Raw genomic sequence first — 12299 nt, 5'->3', positions numbered from 1 at the left:
AAAGGTGGGATTTTGTCTGAAGCCACATCCTAAATATATGTACATTCATACAATTATACTACATATCAGAAGGTCCTCCAGGAAGTTAATATTATTTCCAAATTTGGAGTCAAAGCATATTATCATAATCTTCAAAGGCCTGGCAATGAATAATGAATAAATTAGTGGAAAAATTTTAACTCCAAGTATGTGTGTGTAAATTGTCTATATAGGAAATATTCTATTCAATTCTGAGACAACTGCCATTATAGATACCAACACTTATCCCTCTCCTGAGACTGATATTATCAGTACACCCAGAATCCTCTTTTACTCTCTAATCTTCTTACAAGGTCATGTGATTTAAAATCATTTAAAGAAAAAAGAAAAAAAAAAAAGAGTGAAAAAAAATCTAGTGTTTTTCACTTAAAAAAAAAAATTTGAATCTCTAACAAGGAAATGGAATCTCCAGTCCTAAATGGGCAATAAGACAAAAACTATGCTCTGTTATTTGGAGAACAGTGACTGAAATGATGCTCACAGCTTTCTCTCAGATCAGCCCTAGTACTTTTACTGTTGCCTGGGTGAGGTGAGATGGGTGGGAAGGAGTCTTCTCTAGGATGTGCTGTTTAAAAGGACCATGTTTACTCCTGGCTTGCTATCCAGTGTAGGGTTTAGGGAACACTGACATTTGGATCTGTATGGGGATTGTGGACAGATTAAGCAAAGCAGAAGCAGGCAAAATCTTGTTGGCAGATAAGGTATTTGAATCTAATGCCCACCATTGTACTTTAATGGAAGTCCAAGTATCTTCTGAACATTGCAAAACCCAGGTAGCGTTAAACATATGCATACAGATCTATGCAAAAGCTTTTTGTATGCTACCAATATCTAGTGACACAGAGGTACTCCAGGGGAACCCCAGAGCATTGCAGCAGAGCCCCAGGAGATGGGAGACGGAATGGCTGCTTTTACTGTACTTCCCATATTTGTAAGGGTTGTTTTCACACTATAGATTATTATTATTTTTAAACAAGAATTTGATTGGCTTCAAAGAGTTTAGTTTGTCTACTTTCCAGGCAGTTAAACTTTCCCATGGCCTGGTCTTACACCAACTACAACTGATGTTGTTTCGTTTTGCCAGATGAAGCCACTGCTGTGATTCTGCAGTGCTTCATTCATCTGCTCCATTTTTTGAGAATTTGTTGGTGTTTCTGGAGTGGAGGAGAAGACTAAAGATCGAGTAATAAGAAGTCTTGGAGCTAGTTCTCCAAGGAATAGTTTGTTTTCCTTTTGACCTCCTGTACTGGGTTTATGTGCCAAAGTTTTGATAGCAGAGGTGCTGCAGCGGTGGCCTCTCTGAGCAGAGCCCAGCAGCTGCCCCAGGCCAGATCAGAGCCAGCTCCGGCCGGCTCCAAAGGGACCTACTGCTGGACAGAGACAAGCCAGGAACTGATGCTGGTTGGGCCTCAGGGAGCAGATTGAAAGAAGGAAAAAAAAAGAAAGAAAACAACAACAACAACAACAAACTGCTGTGCTACAGCACCTGGGAGAGAGAAGAGTAATAACCAGCCCTGCAGCAGCCCGTGGAGGAGCCCCCGGTGGAGCAGGTGGATGTGGCCTGGAGGAGGCTGCGGCCCATGGAGAGCCCCCGCAGGAGCAGGCCCCGGGCCGGAGCTGCAGCCCGTGGAGAGGAGCCCACGCAGGAGCAGGGGGCCTGGGGGGAGCTGCCGCCCATGGGGGACCCGTGCTGGAGCAGTTTGCTCCTGGGGGATGGACCCGGTGGTATGGAGCCATGTGGGAGCAGTTCTTGAAGAGCTTCAGCCTGTGGGCAGCCCCTGCAGGCTCAGTTCGGGAAGGACGGCATCCCGTGGGAGGGAGCCCATGTGGAGCAGGGGCAGAGAGTGACTGTGAAGGAGCGGCGGAGATGAAGCATCAGGGACTGACCGCAGCCCCCATTCCCCATTCCTCTGTGTTGCTCGGGGGGGAGGACGTGAAAGAAGATGGATGGGGGGAAGGTGTTTTTAGTTTGCTTTAGTTTCTCACTGCTCTAGTCTGCTTGTGATAGGCAATAAATTATATTAATCTCCATATGCTGAGTCTGTTTTGCTTGTGACAATAATTGTTGAGTGATCTCCCTGTCCTTATCTCAACCCTTGAGCTCTTTCCATTGTATTTTTTCCCCCATTCCCTTTGAGAAGGGGGAGTTATAGAGCAGCTGTTGTGGAGTTCAGCTGCCCAGATCTGTAAAACCACAACTCCACAATGCTTGGAGAAATAAACTCTTTAGTTTGGGAGTCTAGAACCAGACTGGCATGTTCATTAGGCTCAAGCCAATTGGTTTAGCCCATTAGTTTCAGTTTCCAAAGGCGCAGTTGCCAAACAAAGATGCTTAGGACTGTACGTTTGAGATAGACATCCATAAAATTGGGGCAGTCTACAAGGAAAAATCAAGGGTTTGTATTTTCTGTGTGGATAGGAGAAGCTAGTAAGTCTGCATGACTTTCCAAGCACAGAATGAAGGAGAGAAGCCAGCGCATTTGGTCCCTACCACAGCATGCTGCAGCCAAAGGGTCACTGCAGGAGGGAGATGTTTGATGGCAGTGTAAAATTCTCTATAGGGTGGTGAGAATGGCTGCAGAGGGCAACATTCGTCATCATTTTTGAATTGCCTTAATAGAATAATCCATAACATTTCTTTCAGAGAACTATCACAGTATTTAAAATTAGAGCTGTGGGAACTCTGTGGGGAAAAAATCTGCCTGGCAAGGAACTTGCATTTGTTTTTTTTTTGTTGTTGTTATTTTTTCTTTAAGAAATTGAAAATCTCTTTCAACTTTGTGAAGCTGAGCACAACCACAGTAAAGTCCATAGAGAATTCAGCTGCCAAATTAAAATAATGGAACTTGTGGTCATAGCGCCAAGCAATTGGTCTTAATATTTTTTGCCATCATTTTAGAATGGATCACATTCAGTAGAAGAAATGTGGTCATTGCAACTCATGACCTTCAAGATTGCTTGCCCCCCCCCCCCCCCCCCCTTATTTTTTCCTAGCACAAATCTGAAAGTACCTCATTTTGTATGCTATAAGCCAAGGCTAAGTGGAGATGTTGAATTGGGTTTTCTTGCTGCTGACTGAATTTTTCAAAACAATTGCCCACTTCCTCAGAGTTGTTGCTCTGTTGAGCACTTTTCCATGACGAACCTTAATTTAATTACATTGCTTGAACTATTCAAGTCTATTAAGCATAGCGTCTTTGCCAAATAAGGACGGTGGTAGTGCATGTAAAATAATTTGATAGTTTCAGTATCAGAATCTCAACATTTCTGTTTTCAATGTCTCATCACAGATTTTCAACCACAAAAGCCACCAGAATTCACAAAGATAGGTAGCAAATAAAGCTCATCCTGTATTTTATCCCTTCCCTTCCCTTCCCTTCCCTTCCCTTCCCTTCCCTTCCCTTCCCTTCCCTTCCCTTCCCTTCCCTTCCCTTCCCTTCCCTTCCCTTCCCTTCCCTTCCCTTCCCTTCCCTTCCCTTCCCTTCCCTTCCCTTCCCTTCCCTTCCCTTCCCTTCCCTTCCCTTCCCTCCCCTCCCCTCCCCTCCCCTCCCCTCCCCTCCCCTCCCCTCCCCTCCCCTCCCCTCCCCTCCCCTCCCCTCCCCTCCCCTCCCCTCCCCTCCCCTCCCCTCCCCTCCCCTCCCCTTCCCTTCCCTTCCCTTCCCTTCCCTTCCCTTCCCTTCCCTTCCCTTCCCTTCCCTTCCCTTCCCTTCCCTTCCCTTCCCTTCCCTTCCCTTCCCTTCCCTTCCCTTCCCTTCCCTTCCCTTCCCTTCCCTTCCCTTCCCTTCCCTTCCCTTCCCTTCCCTTCCCTTCCCTTCCCTTCCCTCCCCTCCCCTCCCCTCCCCTCCCCTCCCCTCCCCTCCCCTCCCCTCCCCTCCCCTCCCCTCCCCTCCCCTCCTCTCCCCTTTTCTTTTGCTTTCTTTTCCTTTCTAATATTGCTAACAGCATTTAAGTGTCTAGAAGACTAAGCAGAGCAAACGGGGTACTAGAGTGGATTAAGTATTTCACAGAAGGGCCAAAGGATTTGTAATCTGTACATCTTCAGCCATTCTAGTTGCAGAAACAGAACAGATATCCACATTGGGTATGCATCACGCAATCTATAAGCACTTATCTTCTTAAATAACAATGAAAGATTTGATAAATTTGTTTCCATGATAATTTCCAGTTGTTAAAAATGTATAGGTTTAGTGGAGAAAAATCCTACAAGACCCCTGAAGAGTCATATGAGCAGCAATACTGCATTTATACAGCAGTGATGGGGTGTATCCCATTCAGGCAGAGCCTTGGACAGAGTAACTTGAGTATCTGAGACTCAACTGGCATTTGAAAATCTTAGTACTAGAAGTGAAACTGAAATGGTCCTCAACATAGCAAGTACATTTAGTCATGCACATTTTCCCTGTGGCTGTCAATACTGGCTTACAGAATTACAGAAATGAGGTTGAAGACTTTTGAAGACTATGCCTGTGTGTTTAGGTCTGTGTTGTTGACTCCAATGAAACAAGATTTTGCCTTTAAGATAATCTCTCACAATGCAAAACAGGATCAAAATCAAAGTCTTGTACAGTCAGAGAGAATAGACTCTTGGAAAGTGTTTCTGATTTCTCCAAATCAAGCATAGTTAGGAAAATAGTCTTAAACTGATATTCTTATATAAAAACGCAACGTTTCTCAAAGCGTTGATAGCTCTTTATGTTACGTAAATATATGAAAGTCACGAAGAATGTGGCTCGCCAGGAACTGCTTTGGTGTTCTTTCTTGTGCTTCATTCTCAATTCTAGAGCAGACTAACATGTGCTCAGTGAATACTGTTGTGTCCTCACTTTTGATTGTTGGTAAAGAGTTCAACTCTAACAAATCGTCAGATATCCATTATTTATGACAGGTAAGTGATATCGGGGAAAAAAAAAAAGCAACTACAACAAACAAAAAATAAAAAGTAGAATTTAAACACATTTATTAAGTGTCTTTGTAATGCTATATCCTAACATGCTCTACACCATCTTCAAAATAATTTTTGGCAAATTAGCTGTTGCCCAACATTCAATAAATTTTGTTTCCTTTCTCAATTAAGTAACACATTATGACATTCACAAGAGGCAGGATGACTTTGCCAAAATGCAATCAAACACTCAATTGCAGCCTTTCTTGGGCCATGTTTTGGAAGGGCGTTTCTGCTGGAGAAAAAGATTCAGAGTTGTTTTGACAGATCCACACTAATGTGAAAAATCTGGCTCATGGAACCATGATGCTTGCTTGCTCAACGCCTAGTATAGCTTCCTAGCTGTAGATTAAAAATAGGAGGACTTGGCTATATATATGGAAATACAAATTGCCATGATGGAGGGAAATCTTTCTGCGTTGGCAGTGCTATTTTAAATAAATTCTCTTATTAGTGTTTTTTATCACAGCATGAACATCAAAAAGGCGTTGGTCTTTTATTTTAAGGGGAGGAACTGAAATGTAAATGGTGATACCATCTAAAACTGCTGCAAGCTGTCTGCTAAGCAAAAGGCAACTGCTAAGCAAAAGGCAAAATTGCATATGCAGGATTCTGAAGTTAGACACATACATTCTCATCTCTGTTTTGGCTTTCTGGTGAGTATTCTCAGCATTCAAATTGCTGAGAACCTCCAGATGGCAAAAAGATAAATGGAAGCTACATTTTTGAATATCAACACTTGCATGCCAAAATTCATCTGTTCTGTCTTAGCTACCTGAAGAGAGAAAACTAATGTAGATCATCTTTTGATAGTACATGAAAATAAAGATACTTTGCTGAGATAAACATTTGGCTATGCTCTGGTAATCTGTTGTCTATATCTCAGGTATATAAGTCTGGTAGGTAAAGTTTCAAATGTAATTTTTGTCACAGTACTAGGGCCTGGAACAAAATGGAATTTACATTGTGTTCTAGGAGAATGAATGAATTATATTCCTTTTCACTCTCATAAAGTGTCTAGTGTAGAAAAAAATCTCCAGAAAATTTTTCTAACGCCTAAAAATAACTGACTACTACCTACTGTGAAAATTATGAAATGATTTATTACAGATCTATCCCCCTTATAATATGTTGACCTAATTAAAATATATCAAAATCCTCTAAGAAGAAGGAGGCATAATGTACCTGTATTTGTCATAGAGAATGTTGTTCAAATGCATTTCTACCAAATGAGTAAGTTACATAACTGCAGAAATGCCCTGGGATTTCATATTTGCTATTAGGCTCCGCAGAGTAAACACTCAGGTAGTGAACGGAGAACTTAAACCCTTCTCCTACCTTGTAATGCCCTAGCTTTAAAATGAGAATGCATTTTGCAAAGTTCAGCAAGTCATATATTTTGGTTCCATATTACAGAAAACACTGGGAAAGAAATATGTAAATCACCTGATTCCCATATTCATACAAGCTCCCAGGCATGGAAAGTGATTCTTTCTGCCATCAGTTTCCTGTTTTGTGGTCTACCACCAGCTAAATCACAGATGCATTTTGCCTCAATCCTCTGAATAAACATTCTTCACATTCTTGGAAAGAAGAGATGCCAAAGAGGCAGCATGTGAGAGTGATGTTCATATGGAAGGGAGAGCAATGCATCCACAGCCAGTAAGGGAAATGTATGGTGTCTGATTTAGAGGACCAAGAAGAGGATTCCTCTGTTTTCTGAGTATGTGACATATCCAAATGGGCTCCAGCAGATGATAGAAGCAGATCTGAACACCCAGTTGTCCCAGATTGCCCTCTAGACTGTTTAATCACTTCCACAAACTCTACACAGAGAAATTTGGTATTCACATCTTTTCCCCAACACACCAAAATTTTGGGGGGACTGCTGAATATTGCTGATTTTAAATGTCCTCCAATATCCCTTTAGAGAACCTTGATTAAAATGCATTGGAGGTATTTTGGTGTGGCAAAGGAAATTCTTTCAATTTAAACTAGAGCCTCCAATCTAAATAAACCAATTAGATACATGTCTCCCTGGCACTGTTCTTTCTGCACAGATGAATCTGTAGATTCCAGCAGGCTTAACACAGTTGCAGCAAATAACCATAATAAAGGTAAACTAAAGCAAATGATATTTTCACTGGAACATCTTTTTAAAAAGTTTTTTTTCCTCTATCATCTCACCACTGCCATAGAAATGTTATATTCTTAAATAATGTGCAAGACTTCATACTAGCTATGCCCATGCTGAGAAAATAGGCATTAAAAGTAACCTTTGACTTTTTGAAAACAGTTCTTTCATTATATCTTAACAGGCTAATAAATTATTCTCTATCAGGGAATTGCATTTTGGCTTAGAAACACTGACCTTGCAGACCACTACATAAATTAAGATGCAAGAGTAGTATGCAAATCCAGTCTTCTGATGTGCCCAGTTTATACCTCTGATCAGAAGATAACAATGCAGCCATTTCAAGCACAGGAGAAAAATGGAAAATCTCTGTTTCGTTCGAGGCAATGGTAACAGCTTGTACTACTAAATAGATATTTGGAGATTGAGTGGGTACTGTTTTTTCTGAGGCATATCTGAATCAGGACAGAGACTCTAAGAACAGAAGAAGAAGTGTTATAGTTAAAGAACACAAGCTGTGGGAAAACAGGTGATTCTTTAATGTTTGCAATAGACAATACCACTTTTCTGCAGTTAGTATATGGCACACAATACTTTAAAGGGGTGGCTAGGTAGCAGCATGGAAGGTATTTGCATTCTTTTCCTAGCTGCTTTGGAGCATATTCATGTTGCCTGTGTAGGTGGGGGGACACGCTAGAGTCCAGAGCACAAGAGACATTACCAACAGATACTCTGCAGTATACAGCATGAATGCAGTCCAAAACTGTGAATCCATTCTACAAATATGCAGAATAGGAACAAATTATACTACAAGAGGATCACCTTCTGCTCTCTTTCCAGAGCAATGTCTGGTCCCCTCAATATATTTAATTCCTCTTCGTTTTCATAATATAATTCCCATGTTCTCATGCAACCTTCTGTATAAGATCCAAACATACAACTTGTTTTTCAGGGAATAGTAAAACATTTTTTCATATAGTATACATAATTCATATAGCTTGCTTCTCTGCAAATGGTTCGACAGTGCAGCAAGCATGTTTGTGCACTGTATCTCATTTCTGGTATCCTGAAAGACGTCTGCATTAAGGTGTGCGTTAGTAAAGTGAGACTGATATCAATAAAACTAATTTAAAATGTTGTCACATGTCACAGAAACCTTTAGGAGAAGCAAAAACATTCTGTAGATGTACCCATATTGTTCCCACAGTAGGCCCCAAGATAGCAGTCGATAAACAGTAAGCACATTTTCTTTATATCACTTTTTGAGGGTGTCTCTGCAATTATGATCAGAAAACACACATACTGATAGTATTCCAAAACATCCTGATTTGAGCTGTAGTTCTTCATATTTAGTCCTGTCATCTCATGAAATCATATCTGGTTATATTTGAGGCCAACCTTGACTTTACGATGCAGAGTATGGAAAACAGTATCTACTGATCTGAGAGAAAGTAAAATACTGTGATATCCTGTTTCCTTATTTCCAATCACCAGCCACACTCCTGCCCAGGAAAAGCAAAGCTAATGTGAATAGGTGGACAGGAATGGATGACCAATGGTCTCCAATGCCATAGAGGAGAGCAAAAATAAAAATAACAGCTTTTTTTTTTTTTTTGGTTAACTCTTTTGTGATGACCATCAAGTTGGATAGATATGGGGCTTGGGGTTTTTATACTCTAATTTTTCTTTTTGTTGTGCTCTATCACTTCTGGCATATCTTCAGAGCACATAGCTAGTTCTGAACCAAAAGGGAATAGGAAATGTATAATTCTTGGATACAGAAGGTTATATATAGCCTGCTTAGTCCTCAAATTCCTTTGTGTAGTATGTGTTCCATCTTGCAGAGTAGAACATTATGGTATATCATCTATCAACGCAGCATTAACTTATTTTAGTTTTTAGACTGTTGTTTTAAATTGGGATTTTTTATTTTATTTTATTTTACTTTTTTTGTAGAAGAAGTTGTTTCCTAAGGGACTTATAACTAATGTGGAAAAAAACATGAGTGTGCACTCTGAGTTCTCCACTTGGCAGTTAATATGGTCAAATAAAAACTGGAAGACAAGTTAGTAATTGCCAGATCTTGTATAAAGCTGAATCTTGAAGACAATTTCTAGTCTTTGGTTGAAATGATTATTTTGTAAGTGAATCTTGAAGTTCATTTTTGCAACTGAATCTAAGAGATTCCTGACTCAAAGAAAAAGTTCAGATTCTGTTTGCTTTAAGTAAGCAACATAGTCACTGGGCAAAACATGCAAATGTTCTGTTTGCTAAAAAATAAATGTTTTTTTTTTTTCTCTGCTAAGTATCTGTTTATAAAAAAAATAAAAATAAAAATAAAAATAAAAATAAAAATAAAAATAAAAATAAAAATAAAAATAAAAATAAAAATAAAAATAAAAATAAAAATAAAAATAAAAATAATAAATAAAAATAAAAATAAAAATAAAAATAAAAATAAAAATAAAAATAAAGAGCAATTATGTAATCTATTATTTAGATATTATAGTTACTGCAGAGCTCATCTTACCACACTGCTGTCTTTTCTGCTTTGATAAATTCAGTTCAAAAATGGGAAGAAACTGGGTGAACTAAACCTGAACAAATTACATTATATTGATGGATTTCACACGGAAGAAGAATGAGAGAAGAATGTATGACCACAACAGTTTCTCTTTTGGTGGAAGTACCTGCCCCTATTTGGTCTGTTCACAAATTCTCTGGGGTTATTGCAGGATGCAAAATGCTTGAGTAGCTTTATTAATGAGTAGAGTGGTAAGATATCTTTCATTAGTTAGACAATGACACATTCTGTCTCTTAGTGACCCCTATTCATGTATTCTTACTTCCTTCACATCTTGGCTACATTGCAGCAATCATGATATACTGCATTAAGAGCTTCCAGCTTTCTGTAGGAAGCTCCATCTAATCAAGAATGTTTGGAGCTGTCTTCTCAAAACACAATGATGGGCCATAAGTTCTGTTGCTCATAGCTGTGTTAATAGAAAAGTAGACATACCTCCTCCTTCTCAAGAAAAGACATGTTTAATAAAGTCCATTGGCATCTTTTACCCTAACAAAATGAATGTTTTATTGGTGAACATAAAACAAATTATTACTGGGGAAAAAAAAAAAAGAAAAAAAAACATAATTTACAGCATTTAATCACTCTCGATGAAGATTTTTTTTTTTTTTAATATATCGAATGGGAATTTCCCATGCTGCAACTTGTGTCCATTTCCCATCTTCTCACCATGCACATTGGAGAAGAGTCTGATTCAGTGTTCTCTATAATGACTGATTAGGTAGCTGAAGACTAGGTAGCTGAAGACATCAACTAGATTAGTTCAGGCTGAACAAAACCAGCACTCCTAGTCTTTAGGAGGAATTACAGAAGTGTCTGTACAGGTGGTGAGGAAGCAGAGTCCTTGGGCACATGATATAATACACCAAAATATCTACCTAGTTGCAACCATAAGCTTATGTAGGTAATAACTCATGACGGTAGTAGTTTATAAAACTCCTGCTCATTGTTGCCTTTCATGCACAAGACATCACTGAGTTTGTCTATGTAAGAATTTTTCTGATAAAGCAGAAGATATATACAAGCAAACAGCACTGATAGATGTGACTGGTGAATGAAGGTGTGTAAATTAGTTATAATAACAATTCTGCCTATGTGTGCTTTATAAAGACCCTCTTCATGCCAAATAAGTAGCAGATAAGATTTTCCTGAAGCACAGGCTCTATCCAAGCAGACAGTACTGTTAATTCTGGAGATCCTTAGCCCAGTTCTTAGGGTGTTGACCATGGCGGCAACAGAAGCATGATGTAGACTTTGAGAATAGGAAAGCCTCAGAAAAGAGAATCAGTTGTGAGATTCTTTCCACAGGATTTTATCTATTGGTCACTTATGCTCATGCAATGAAGAAGTAAGTTTTTTTCCTGGCTGTGGGGAAGCCCTCATCTGTTCATTTTTTTTACTTGGATTTTGCATGTTAGAACAGATTCATCACTTAAATATTGAATCCCTGTAACAGATTATTATTATTATTAATTTATCCTGCACAATGAGAACTACCGAAACAAAGAAAAGCCATCAGAAAATGCTAGTTCTGGTAACAATTTACTTTATGTGTCATGAAATAACAGGAAAATTGAACAATTAAAAATGTAAAAACCATAAAATTTTCCCCAAAATATTCTAAATCATCTCTTCAATGGTTAGGAGATTTTACCCTTCTAAGGCAAAGTAAGATATATTTCTTAAAGGAGAAATAGTCAATCTGTCAACTTCTTTCAACATTGTATTTTACATTCTTTTGAGAGGTGAGACTTCCTGATATCAGCTATGTTTTGAGAAAGAGCAGGTGCTAAATACTATCTATGAGTTAAAAGTAGCATGTAAGAAAATTGAGATAGGCACCATAATTCTTGTTTGATTCCATTCGAGGATAAAAATGTTCCAAACAGTCTAAGTGTGAATTTATACTGATCACAACCAACTTCTAAAAAACTCTGTTTTTAAGAAATGTTTCTGCCACCCACCCTCCACCAAACTAAAACAAGTTCTTTACATTTGAGCTAATATGTTATGCCAGGCTTGAATCCAATGTAAATTCATTCAGGTTAGAAGCCTTCACTAAGGGGCTTAATAATAAACACTGACAGAAACAAATATCATTATAATTAACTCTCAGGCATTATATAACATCAAAAGGGATATCTGGATTCTTCAACAGAAGTTTTGTCTGAAATATATATATTATGTATGTGTTTTGTACAATCTTTTATTGCTCCTCAAGAATACTACTTTGGCTTTGGACGAATATTTGGCAGGATGTTTTATTGATTTAAGTGCATACACAACTGACATAAATTATTATAATAAATGTTCCATCATCTCCCCTTCGGGTATAGGGGAAAGAACCAATATCTGTGTTTCTGTGCTGTGTTATGTAAAAAAGTTAGATAATCACAAATGGATGTTGGAAGAGTTCACAGTACTTGTACAATGGCTTTCAGTACTGTGTTGCCTTGCATGCTTGGATTCCCCAGAGTGGCTTTAGTGCATTGGATTGGTATGTGAGGACTACAAGGAAGAGCACCCTCATTTATTCTCCTCCACAGTTACAGATCATGCAACAGGCATATTAGGTATTAATGGTTGGGCTGAAGTGGTTG

This window comes from Anser anser (genome assembly GCF_964211835.1).
Source record: "Anser anser genome assembly, chromosome: Z".
NCBI lineage: Eukaryota > Metazoa > Chordata > Aves > Anseriformes > Anatidae > Anser > Anser anser.
The sequence above is the reverse complement of the archived record's forward strand: the minus strand, read 5'-3'. Positions refer to the sequence as shown.